This window comes from Oncorhynchus nerka, unplaced genomic scaffold, assembly GCF_034236695.1.
Source record: "Oncorhynchus nerka isolate Pitt River unplaced genomic scaffold, Oner_Uvic_2.0 unplaced_scaffold_696, whole genome shotgun sequence".
NCBI classification, from domain to species: Eukaryota; Metazoa; Chordata; class Actinopteri; order Salmoniformes; family Salmonidae; genus Oncorhynchus; species Oncorhynchus nerka.
In genome coordinates, this window is record NW_027040474.1 from 89009 (window position 1) to 101313 (window position 12305).

The following is a 12305-nucleotide window of genomic DNA, read 5'->3' on the forward strand; positions in this document are numbered from 1 at the left end:
CCTTCTCTCTACCCTACCCTCTCTTCCCTACCCTCCTCTCTCACCTATCTTGCTCTATTCCCTCCTTTCCCATCGCCCCTCCCTTTCTCTCTCCCCTCCCTTTCTCTCTCCCTACCCTCTCTTTCTCTCTCCCCCTCCCTTTCTCTCTCCCCAACCCTCCTCTCTCCATACCCTCTCTCTCTCCTCCTCCTCAAATCTCTCTCCCCACCCCTCCTCTCTTCTCATCTCTCTCTCTCTCTAGTTCTCTCTCTCTTCGTGACGTATAGTGTTGAACCTGTTGATCTTGACTCAGCTCATAGACCTCTATCATCTACACCCTCCCTTCTCCTACTCTAACATAACACCAATATAATATATAATACATAATATATCCTCTCATTCATTTACATAGAGACAGATACAATCAATCATTGACACACTGAATATACAACAGTCAGATGCAGGACACCATCACAACTTAACTGACATTAGTGCCTGTCCCCAGATGGACAGTTAGACTACAGTAAAGTACATTTACAGGTGATCACATCATTGTCCTGCTTTGAGACACATTTTTACTGTCTGCTTCCATTTGTATGTTATTTTACTAACCCTGCAAATTATAATATATCTTACAATATCAAAACATATCTCAGCAACTGTCACAAGTGTATATCAGTGTAGCAAAATCCTACCTGTGCTCCACAACAGGGTCATCAATATCAGTGCAGGTATCATATCTGTCTCTAACTGGGGCTCCACAGTCTGCTGTCAAAAAGAGTGGACTGAAGAGTGTAAAATACTGCTAGGCTATATGACTTCTCTCTCATTACGTCCTAACGTCAATGATGTGAGATTAACTTCTTAGCAACTTATCTTGGATCAGTGGTTGAACACACTACAGCAAACTGAAAAACTCCACAGGAAACTGCTGACAGAGCAGCAACATTTCACATAGTGTCCTATAATATCACCTCTAACTTTCTACTGCTTGAGTTCACCTCTTATAGAATATTGGCTTAATGTTCCAGCACCTAAATAGAAACAGTACCAGCACCCAAAATGAGTACTGATGAGGTCTCATGTTAGAGCAGGAGAAGGGGGGTGTGGTGTAGAAGCTAGAGGTCTGTTACCCAAGTCAACTCAACAGGCCTGATGCTATATGTCAGGGTCAGGCTGGGCCAAGAGAGGAACAGGTTACTGGTTATGATGACATCACTGGTGAGAAGACAGTGATAAAATATATATTCTCTCTCTCCCCCTCCTCCCTCTCTACCCTACTTCCCTACCCCTCCCCCTCTCTGTCTCCCTCCCATCCTTTAATTTATATTAAATAAAGTAAGGGGGGGTAGAAGAAGGGTAAAGGGGGAGAAGAGGAGAGGAGAGGGAGGAGAAGAGGAGAGGGGGAGAAGAGGAGAGGAGAGGGAGGAGAAGAGGAGAGGGGGAGATGAGGAGAGGAGGGAGGAGAAGAGGAGAGGAGGGGAGAGGAGGGAGGGGGGCAGAAGAGGAGAGGGGAGGAGAGGGGGCAGAAAAGGAGAGGAGAGGGGGAGAAGAGGAGAGGAGAGAAGGGGAGGGAGGGGGAGATGAGGGGAGAGGAGAGGGGGAGAAGAGGAGAAGAGGAGAGGAGAGGGGAGAAGAGGAGAGGTGAGAGAAGGGGAGAGGAGAGGAGAGGAGAGAAGAAGGAGAAGAGGAGAGGAGAGGGGGAGAAGAGGAGAGGAGGAGGGGGAGAAGGAGAGAATGAGGAGAGAGATGAGGAGAGAGGGAGGAGAAGAGGAGAGGAGGGGAAGAGGAGAGGGGGCAGAAAGGGAGAGATGGGGAGAAGAGGAGAGGAGGGGGGAGGGAGGGGGAGATGAGGAGGAGAGGGGGAGAAGAGGAGAGGAGAGGGGAGAAGAGGGGAGAGAAGAGGGAGAGGAGGAGAGGGGGAGAAGAGGAGAGGGGAGATGAGGAGAGGAGAGGGGGAGATGAGGGAGAGAGGAGAGGAGGGAGGAGAAGAGGAGAGGAGAGGGGGAGAAGAGGAGAGGGGGGGAGAAAAGGAGAGGAGATGGGGGAGAAGAGGAGAGGAGAGGGGGGAGGGGGGGAGAGGATAGGAGAGAAGAGGAGAGGAGGGAGAAGAGGAGAGAGGGAGAAGAGGAGAGGAGAGAAGGGAGAAGAGGAGAGGGGGAGAAGAAGAGGGGGAGAAGAGGAGAGGACGGGGGGGGAGGGGGGAGAAGAGGAGGGCCTGCCTGCCTGCAGTATATAGACGAAATCAACAAAAGTATGTGGACACCTGTTCGTCAAACATCTCAATCCAAAATCATGGGCATTTGCATGGATTTAGTACCCCCATTGCTGCCATAACAGCCTCCACTCTTCTGGGAAGGCTTTCCTCTAGATGTTGGAACATTGCTGCGAGGACTTGCTTCCATTCCAAGAGCATTAGTGAGGTCGGGCGATGAGGCCTGTCAGTCAGCGTTCCAATTCATCCCAAAGGTGTTTGACGTTTTTAATGTCAGGGCTTTGTGAAGTTCTTCCACACCAATCTCAACTAACCATTCATGTATTGAACTAGCTTTGTGTACAGGGGCGTTGTCATGCTGAAACAGGAAAGTTACTGAGATCTTCATTAAGGCCATTCTACTGCCAATGTTTGTCTATGGAGATTGCATGACTGTGGGCTTAAATTTAAACACCTGTCGGCAACTGGTGTGGCTGAAATGGCCCAATCTACTAATTTGAAGGGGTGTCCACATACTATTGTATATATAGTGTATACACCCAGCTGTCTGGTCCAGGAGAATATCGCCTGTGATGCTGTCTGGTCCAGGAGAATATCACCTGTGATGCTGTCTGGTCCAGGAGAATATCACCTGTGATGCTGTCTGGTCCAGGAGAATATCACCTGTGATGCTGTCTGGTCCAGGAGAATATCACCTGTGATGCTGTCTGGTCCAGGAGAATACCACCTGTGATGCTGTCTGGTCCAGGAGAATATCACCTGTGATGCTGTCTGGTCCAGGAGAATATCACCTGTGATGCTGTCTGGTCCAGGAGAATATCACCTGTGATGCTGTCTGGTCCAGGAGAATACCACCTGTGATGCTGTCTGGTCCAGGAGAATATCACCTGTGATGCTGTCTGGTCCAGGAGAATATCACCTCTCACAACATTGGGACGGCAGGGTAGCCTAGTGGTTAGAATGTTATGTAAGGATCAGACTGTATAGGCTATATTACATGTATTTAGTGTATTATTGGGGCAGCAGCCTAGTGGTTAGAATGTTATATCAGGGTCAGACTGTATAAAAGCCAAGTACTAAGAATGAAGAGTCAGTTCTTCCATGGAATTGTTCAGCTTTGTTACTGTTTGTAATAAAGTCTAGTTGAATTCACAGGTTCTGGTTTTGGTGAAATAGTTGATTCAATATTTTCCACAACAGTCAATGTGTCTAAACTGCACGAACATTGAAATTAAGTTGTTTTCAAGTCATTATTAACAACAACCTGAAAATAAATATTTAAAACCTTCAACTAAAACCAAACGTATATTGGACGTTGGGTATAGTCTTCTTTTCAACGTCTTTTCAATGACATTTAGCTTGGTGGTTCAGCCCAATGTCAAAACACAGCTTTAATGTGTCCAAATCAATAACCAATATGCAGAAACCATTTGTGATATTGAAAACCTAAACATAAAATGTACCATCTGCACAAACATCTGCAACAATAATCATATTACTGGTAACTAACACAACTAAAAAAACACATGGAAATGGGAGATATATTTTACCTCCCTGGTTAGAGGACAACCTGCAGAAGACAGTCAGCTACATTTTGGAGAGATGCATTTACATTTAGAGGTCGTTAAACAAAGGAACGCAACACTTATTTTCCATCACTCATCGATATCATGTTGAAATCATTTGTGCGAAAGGGGAGATGAGGTTGTCCTGTTAAAACTAACAGCTCAAAAACCACATGGAATCTGGGAATAATGTGTACATCACTGGTTAGAGGACAACTTGTAGAAAACATCTAGCTACATTTTGATTCCAGTGGGTCACCAATGCTGTAAGTGTAACACAGCTCTTTTTGTGTTAGTCACTTTCTGTTATATCATATAAATATCACTCTTTCAATTCAGAGCCTGGATTTTCCAGCTGTAAGGTTTCTCTCCTGTGTGTGTTCTCTGGTGAGATAACAGGCTGCTTGACTGAGTAAAACTCTTCCCACATTGATCACAGCTATAAGATTTGTCTCCGTGTGTGTTCTCTGGTGTATAGACAGATGGCTAGATGTAATAAAACTCTTTCCACATTGATCACAGCTATAAAGTTTCTCTCCTGTGTGTGTTCTCTGGTGAGATAACAGGCTGCTTGACTGAGTAAAACTCTTCCCACATTGACCACAGCTATAAGATTTGTCTCCTGTGTGTGTTCTCTGGTGTATAGACAGATGGCTAGATGTAGTAAAACTCTTTCCACATTGATCACAGCTATAAAGTTTCTCTCCTGTGTGTGTTCTCTGGTGAGATAACAGGCTGCTTGACTGAGTAAAACTCTTCCCACAATGATCACAGCTATAAGATTTGTCTCCTGTGTGTGTTCTCTGGTGTACAATCCGATGGCTAGATGTAGTAAAACTCTTTCCACATTGATCACAGCCATAAGGTTTCTCTCCAGTGTGAATTCTCATGTGTACTTTTAGTGAATTTGATCTTAAGTAACTCTTCCCACAGTCAGAGCAGCAGTGAGATTTCTTCCCTGTTGGTCTCCACTGGTGTTTCTTGAGGTGTTCTGATCGGGAGGGACTCTTCTCTGCCTCGTCAGCTTCATGATGTTGTTGAGGCTCCCCAGAGGATCCACGATAGTCACGTCTCTCTCCTGTGTGAACAACAAGTCAGACAGATGGTTAAAGGCCCACAACAGCAGAAATCCACTGTAAAAGGTGATGCCAACAGCGTAGCCATGATGTTGTACAACAATTGACGTCTGTAATGAATGTTACAATTATTTGACAATTGTCTTAAGACAGTCAAGTGAGCAACAATAGTCATATTTTGTCTGGTTTTCACATTAGTAGTAACATCGATGATTGTAGGCTAGAAATAAGTTATTACAGTTGCTGAACCCCTAAGCAGTGTGCCAGACAACCTTTGGTCACCAATATAGGCCCCTTTCTGTGTTTGCTAAATTAGGCGCACGAGGGCAATGCACACGGAATTTGGTTGCAGAAACTCCTCCATGCTAATGTGGAAACCGCTAGTCATACCAATACCATAGACCTACTGTAGGACCCATAACTTCCCCTAACAAACAACATAGACCTACTGTAGGACCCATAACTTCACCTAACAATAACATAGACCTACTGTAGGACCCATAACTTCACCTAACAACAACATAGACCTACTGTAGGACCCATAACTTCACCTAACAACAACATAGACCTACTGTAGGACCCATAACTTCCCCTAACAACATAGACCTACTGTAGGACCCATAACTTCACCTAATAACATAGACCTACTGTAGGACCCATAACTTCACCTAACAATAACATAGACCTACTGTAGGACCCATAACTTCACCTAACAACATAGACCTACTGTAGGACCCATAACTTCACCTAATAACATAGACCTACTGTAGGACCCATAACTTCACCTAACAACATAGACCTACTGTAGGACCCATAACTTCACCTAACAACATAGACCTACTATAGGACCCATAACTTCCCTAACAACATAGACCTACTGTAGGACCCATAACTTCACCTAATAACATAGACCTACTGTAGGACCCATAACTTCACCTAACAACATAGACCTACTGTAGGACCCATAACTTCACCTAACAACATAGACCTACTGTAGGACCCATAACTTCCCTAACAACATAGACCTACTGTAGGACCCATAACTTCACCTAACAACAACATAGACCTACTGTAGGACCCATAACTTCCCTAACAACATAGACCTACTGTAGGACCCATAACTCACCAGATAACATAGACCTACTGTAGGACCCATAACTTCACCTAACAATAACATAGACCTACTGTAGGACCCATAACTTCACCTAACAACAACATAGACCTACTGTAGGACCCATAACTTCACCTAACAACAACATAAACCTACTGTCAGGACCCATAACTTCACCTAACAATAACATAGACCTACTGTAGGACCCATAACTTCCCCTAACAACAACATAGACCTACTGTAGGACCCATAACTTCCCCTAACAACAACATAGACCTAGGATTATAAATAATTTAATATTTCAGGTGAAACATGGAAACTAAAATGTGTTTGTCATGACATTTCATAACCTGATCACCAGATAATTGTGTGAATAATCCCACTCAGGCTCCTCTGTAATGTGTTGTCATTCTAAATGTCCTGAATGAAGGAAAATAGCCCTGTGTGTTGTACAATAGCCTGTCCATTAAGTAACAGTTCTCTACACAAACAGAGTAATGAGATGACTGTAAATCAAGCAGACAGTAACATTATAAACATATTTATAGTGTAGTGAATTCAGGGGGAAGTCCTGAGCTGAACTCAAACCTGGGTCTTAACCATGTTGAGGCTATACAGTGTTGATTTACATTGTTTCTAAACATTGGAGTAAAAAATCTTATTTGGGGTTCTGATGTGGTACAGTTGAACTAAGCTCATGAGGTTTGTGTTATATTCTTCAAGAATCAATGACTATAAATAATATAAATGTAGCAATTACATATTTCCCCTTTAACACCACACATCAGTTCAACAACTGCAGAGTTTGTGCCTCTGTTTTTAAGACAGTACTTACTAGTGTTAATCACGGCCCAGTTTCTCAAAACCATCTTACGGCTGAGTTCACCGTTAGAACCATAGGATGCCTTAAGATGCGTTTGGGAAACCGGGCCCAGATGTCCAGTTTCCTCCTCTTCGTCCTCCTCCTCCTTTTTCGATGTGACAGTCATCTCCCCCTCCCCCTCTTTCACTCCAAAACTGCATCCTCCTCTCTCTCCGCTTCCTCTTCTTTTACTGTAACATCCTCCTCCTCTTTCACTCTGAACGAGTCTTCCTTTTCTTTCACTGAAACGTCTTTCTCTTCTTTCACGGGAACAGCCTCACCCTCTACTTGTTTTTGTATTGTAACATCCTTCTCTTCCTCCTCCTCTTTCAGGAGAACTTCTTTCTCCGTCCAGAAGACCTCCTCTTCTTTATCAGGAGGAGAGCAGCTTAGTGAACTTATGGTCGGAGATGTTCGCTAGCTAGCATTAGCAACTAGCCTAGCTCTAAGCTAATTGAGCAAACCAGCTAGCTGACAAACAACGTAAATATATAATTAAATGGGCCAACACGTACATACGACAGAAGTGTGTTTAATACACAGCGACTAACATACACCAAAACAGTGTAAAGATAGTGAATGTTGTAACTATGTTTGCTATAAAGCTACCGAGGTGTCTAACTGTTGTTGTTGAAGGAGCGTCCCGTCCACTAGATTATACGTCACACTGGCAGCATCGCCTGAACGTAAAAGACGCACATCGCCATCTGCTGACTGGAGGGGCAACGCAGTTGAGGAACCAAAAGTTTATTTTTAATTTATTTCATTAAAGTTGATTATCATATTAAGTCGTTCAAAGAAAAGCATGTGTTGATTGATTCGTTTATAATGAGTGACAATTTAAAACAAACTCTAGACCCACTACATATTTACATTGATCCATAGTTCTGACATGGATCATTTTGACCCCAGAGGCATATCTTTTATCACAGCCAAAATGTGGGTCATTCAATTCATCCTATGTTTCATGACTTTGTCAATCAACTATTTCTTAATACATCTAAATCATGGTTTAGTGTTTCTGTATCAATATGGACTTTTAACAAATTCAAATCCTTTGGAGTCATTTTGACACCAGCCAAAAGCACCTTTGATAAATAGGACATTTATTTCAAATCAAAATCACATTTTATTTGTCACATACAAGTGTTTAGCAAATGTTATTGCAGGTGTAGCAAAACGCTTGTGTTTCTAGCTCCGACAGTGCAGTAATATCTAACAAGTAATATCTAATAATTTCACAACATATACCCAATACACACAAATCTAAGTATTTGAATGTAGGTTTCTCTGTAGACATGATCCATCCCACCAGAGGGTGGAGGGACACCTGTATCAGTGGTTTTGACCAGATAGACACCTGCAGACACACAGTATAGTGCCTCCCATGTTCTCTCCTAAGATTGGACTTTCTATACCACGTATCACCTGACTGTGTACAAAACTGCCAATGATAGAAACCTCTTCCAGTGGTATACAGTGTATTCATTAAGTATTCAGACCCCTTCACTTATTCCACATTTAGTTACGTTACAGCCTCATTATAAAATAGAATGATTTCCCCCCTCATCAATCTAAACACAATACCCCATAATGACAAACCAAAAACTGTTTTTTTTTTTAGACATTTTTGCAAATGTATTTACTTAAGTGTTCAGACCCTTTGCTATGAGACTCAAATTGAGATCAGATGCATCCTGATTCCATTAATCATCCTAGAGATGTTTCTACAACTTGATTGGAGTCCACCTGTGGTAAATTCAATATATTAGACATGATTTGGAAAGGCACACACCTGTCTATATAAGGTGTGTGCCTTTCCAAGACAATTGTCAAGTAATTTTAACATTCATTACAGACGTCAATTGTTGTACAACATCATGGCTACGCTGTTGGCATCACCTTTTACAGTGGATTTCTGCTGTTGTGGGCCTTTAACCATCTGTCTGACTTGTTGTTCACACAGGAGAGAGATGTGACTATCGTGGATCCTCTGGGGAGAATCAACATCATGATGCTAACGAGGCAGAGAAGAGTCTCTCCAGATCACATCACCTCAAGAAACAGCAGCAGAGACCCACAGGGAATAAATCTCATTGCTTCTCAGACTGTGGGAAAGGTTGCAAATCTTCATCAGAACTTAAAATCCACCAGCGAGTACACACAGGAGAGAAATCTCACCACTGTTTTGATTGTGGGAAGAGTTACTTAAGATCAGAATCACTAAACGTACACATGAGAATTCACACAGGAGAGAAATCTTATAGCTGTGATCAATGTGGGAAGAGTTTTACTCACTCAAGCTGCCTGACAGTACATCTGAGAGCACACAAGGGAGAGAAACCTTACCACTGCTCTGACTGCGGAAAGAGTTTTGTTAGTTCAACAGATCTAAAATCACACCAGAAAATACACACATTAGAGAAACCTTATAACTGTACTCAATGTGGGAAGTGGTTTAATCACTCAAGCTGGCTGATAGTACATCTGAGAGCACACACAGGAGTGAAACCTTATAGCTGTGATCGATGTGGGAAGAGTTTTGTTACATCTAGGCATCTGACTATACACCAGTGAACACACACAGGAGAGAAATCTTACAGCTGTAGTCAATGTGGGAAGAGTTTTATTCAGTCAAGTAGCCTGATATCACACCAGAGAACACACACAGGAGAGAAACCTCATAGCTGGGATCAATGTCACAAGAGATACTCTGATAAAAGATCTCTGATCAAACATCAGAAAATACATACATGAAGTAGTTGTTTCATGATATCAATGAAATGTCACAATGTAGAATGTTTTAACATTGTAGTAGGAGTATTTTAATGATGTCACGATGTAGAATGTTTTAACATTGTAGTAGGAGTATTTTAATGATGTCACAATGTAGAATGTTTTAACATTGTAGTAGGAGTATTTTAATGATGTCACAATGTAGAATGTTTTAACATTGTAGTGGGAGTATTTTAATGATGTCACAATGTAGAATGTTTTAACATTGTAGTAGGAGTATTTTAATGATGTCACAATGTAGAATGTTTTAACATTGTAGTTGGAGTACAAAGGATTTGAATTTGTTAAAAGTCCATATTGATACAGAAACACTAAACCATGATTTAGATGTATTAAGAACAAGTTGATTGACAAAGTCATGAAAAATTAAATGAACCATATTTTGGCTGTGATAAAAGATATGCCTCTGGGGTCATAATGATCCATGTCAGAACTATGGATCAATGTAAATATGTAGTGGGTCTAGAGTTTGTTTTAAATTATCACTCATTAAAAACGAATCAATCAACACATACTTCTCTTTGAACAACTTAATATAATATTACACTTTTATGAAATAAATGAAAATAAACTTTTGGTTCCTCAACTGTGTTGCCCCTCCAGTCAGCAGATGACGATGTGTCTTTTTATTTTTTATTTAATATATAAAAAAAATTCTTCAAAATACAGACCAACAATTGACATTATTTCATCATACAAAACAGAACTAGTATCAACTAGAAAATACTAAAACACACAAAATATCAATGAAGTAATAAAAAAATTACTATTTTAGTGAAATTGTTATCATTCTGAAAAAATCTATAATGATTCAGGAAAATGTTTTTTCTTGTTGTTATTCACTAGGGTTAATGTTTTAATAAAATATTTAAATTCAGTCAGAAAAATTTGTAATTTTGGTATAGAATTTTGGAATTTTTGTTTGTGTACAAAGTATTTGGCAACAAGAATAAAAAGAATCACAATCACTTCAGTGGTTTTGTTGTCATTGCAATAGTAACATATTATATCCTTCATGTTAAACATGGGCAGTGTTCATAATGGTAAATAAGTATCTTACAAGGTTTTCCCAAAATTCTGACACAAATGTACATTAAAGAACAAGTGGGACAGATTCTCACCTTTTTCACAGAAAACACAGATATCATCAACAGCCACATGTGGACATCATAGAATTCCATGGATATATCTGATGTAACATGTTAAAGTGCTCTTCCTTAACCTTGTTTGTTATACAGTATTTGTAAAGCCTTAACCAGGCATGTTTCCAGACAAGGTCAGGAATAAGAAGCAGGTTCCACAAACACTTTCCTCTCGGTGGAAGTTGGTTTTCTGAACGGAGAATTTGTCTTATATATTTATTACAACAAGATTTCTCAAGTAAACCCAGGCCTTCCAATCTGAGTTCTGGATCAACTTTATGATCATTACCAAAGATAAGATGGGTTTTCATTAGTGTAGTTAGACCCCTGGGAACGGCTCTGAGTTCTGGATCAACTTTGTGATCATTACCAAAGATAAGATGGGTTTTCATTAGTGTAGTTAGACCCTGGGAACGGCTCTGAGTTCTGGATCAACTTTGTGATCATTACCAAAGATAAGATGGGTTTTCATTAGTGTAGTTAGACCCCTGGGAACGGCCCTGAGTTCTGGATCAACTTTGTGATCATTACCAAAGATAAGATGAGTTTTCATTAGTGTAGTTAGACCCCTGGGAACGGCTTTGACCACAGAAATAAACTCTCTGAAAGGTATTGGAAAGTCTTTCAATGTTATAAATTGTATTTCTTTATCATCAGAGTCAAATAAACATAAGATTTCTGTACTATATAAACACTGCTAATCCAACAATAGTGCTAGGTGTCTGTACTATATAAACACTGCTAATACAACAATAGTGCTAGGTGTCTGTACTATATAAACACTGCTAATCCAACAATAGTGCTAGGTGTCTGTACTATATAAACACTGCTAATACAACAATAGTGCTAGGTGTCTGTACTATATAAACACTGCTAATCCAACAATAGTGCTAGGTGTCTGTACTATATAAACACTGCTAATCCAACAATAGTGCTGGGTGTCTGTACTATATAAACACTGCTAATCCAACAATAGTGCTAGGTGTCTGTACTATAGAAACACTGCTAATACAACAATAGTGCTAGGTGTCTGTACTATATAAACACTGCTAATACAACAATAGTGCTAGGTGTCTGTACTATAGAAACACTGCTAATACAACAATAGTGCTAGGTGTCTGTACTATATAAACACTGCTAATACAACAATAGTGCTAGGTGTCTGTACTATATAAACACTGCTAATACAACAATAGTGCTAGGTGTCTGTACTATATAAACACTGCTAATCCAACAATAGTGCTGGGTGTCTGTACTATATAAACACTGCTAATCCAACAATAGTGCTAGGTGTCTGTACTATATAAACACTGCTAATACAACAATAGTGCTAGGTGTCTGTACTATATAAACACTGCTAATACAACAATAGTGTAGGTGTCTGTACTATATAAACACTGCTAATCCAACAATAGTGCTGGGTGTCTGTACTATATAAACACTGCTAATCCAACAATAGTGCTATATAAACACTGGTGTCTGTACTATATAAACACTGTTAGGTGTCTGTACTATATAAACACTGTTAGGTGTCTGTACTATATAAACACTGTTAGGTG

At 40.6% G+C, this 12305-nt stretch overlaps 1 long non-coding RNA gene across 1 annotated transcript; it reads right to left on the minus strand.

The window, feature by feature from the left end:
• Positions 1–3560: 3560 nt before the first annotated feature.
• Positions 3561–7463, minus strand: LOC135571205 (uncharacterized). Its single transcript, XR_010463679.1, has 2 exons — positions 6782–7463; positions 3561–4837 (listed from the first exon to the last, which is right to left on the minus strand). It is a non-coding gene; the product is annotated as an uncharacterized LOC135571205 (long non-coding RNA).
• Positions 7464–12305: the final 4842 nt, after the last annotated feature.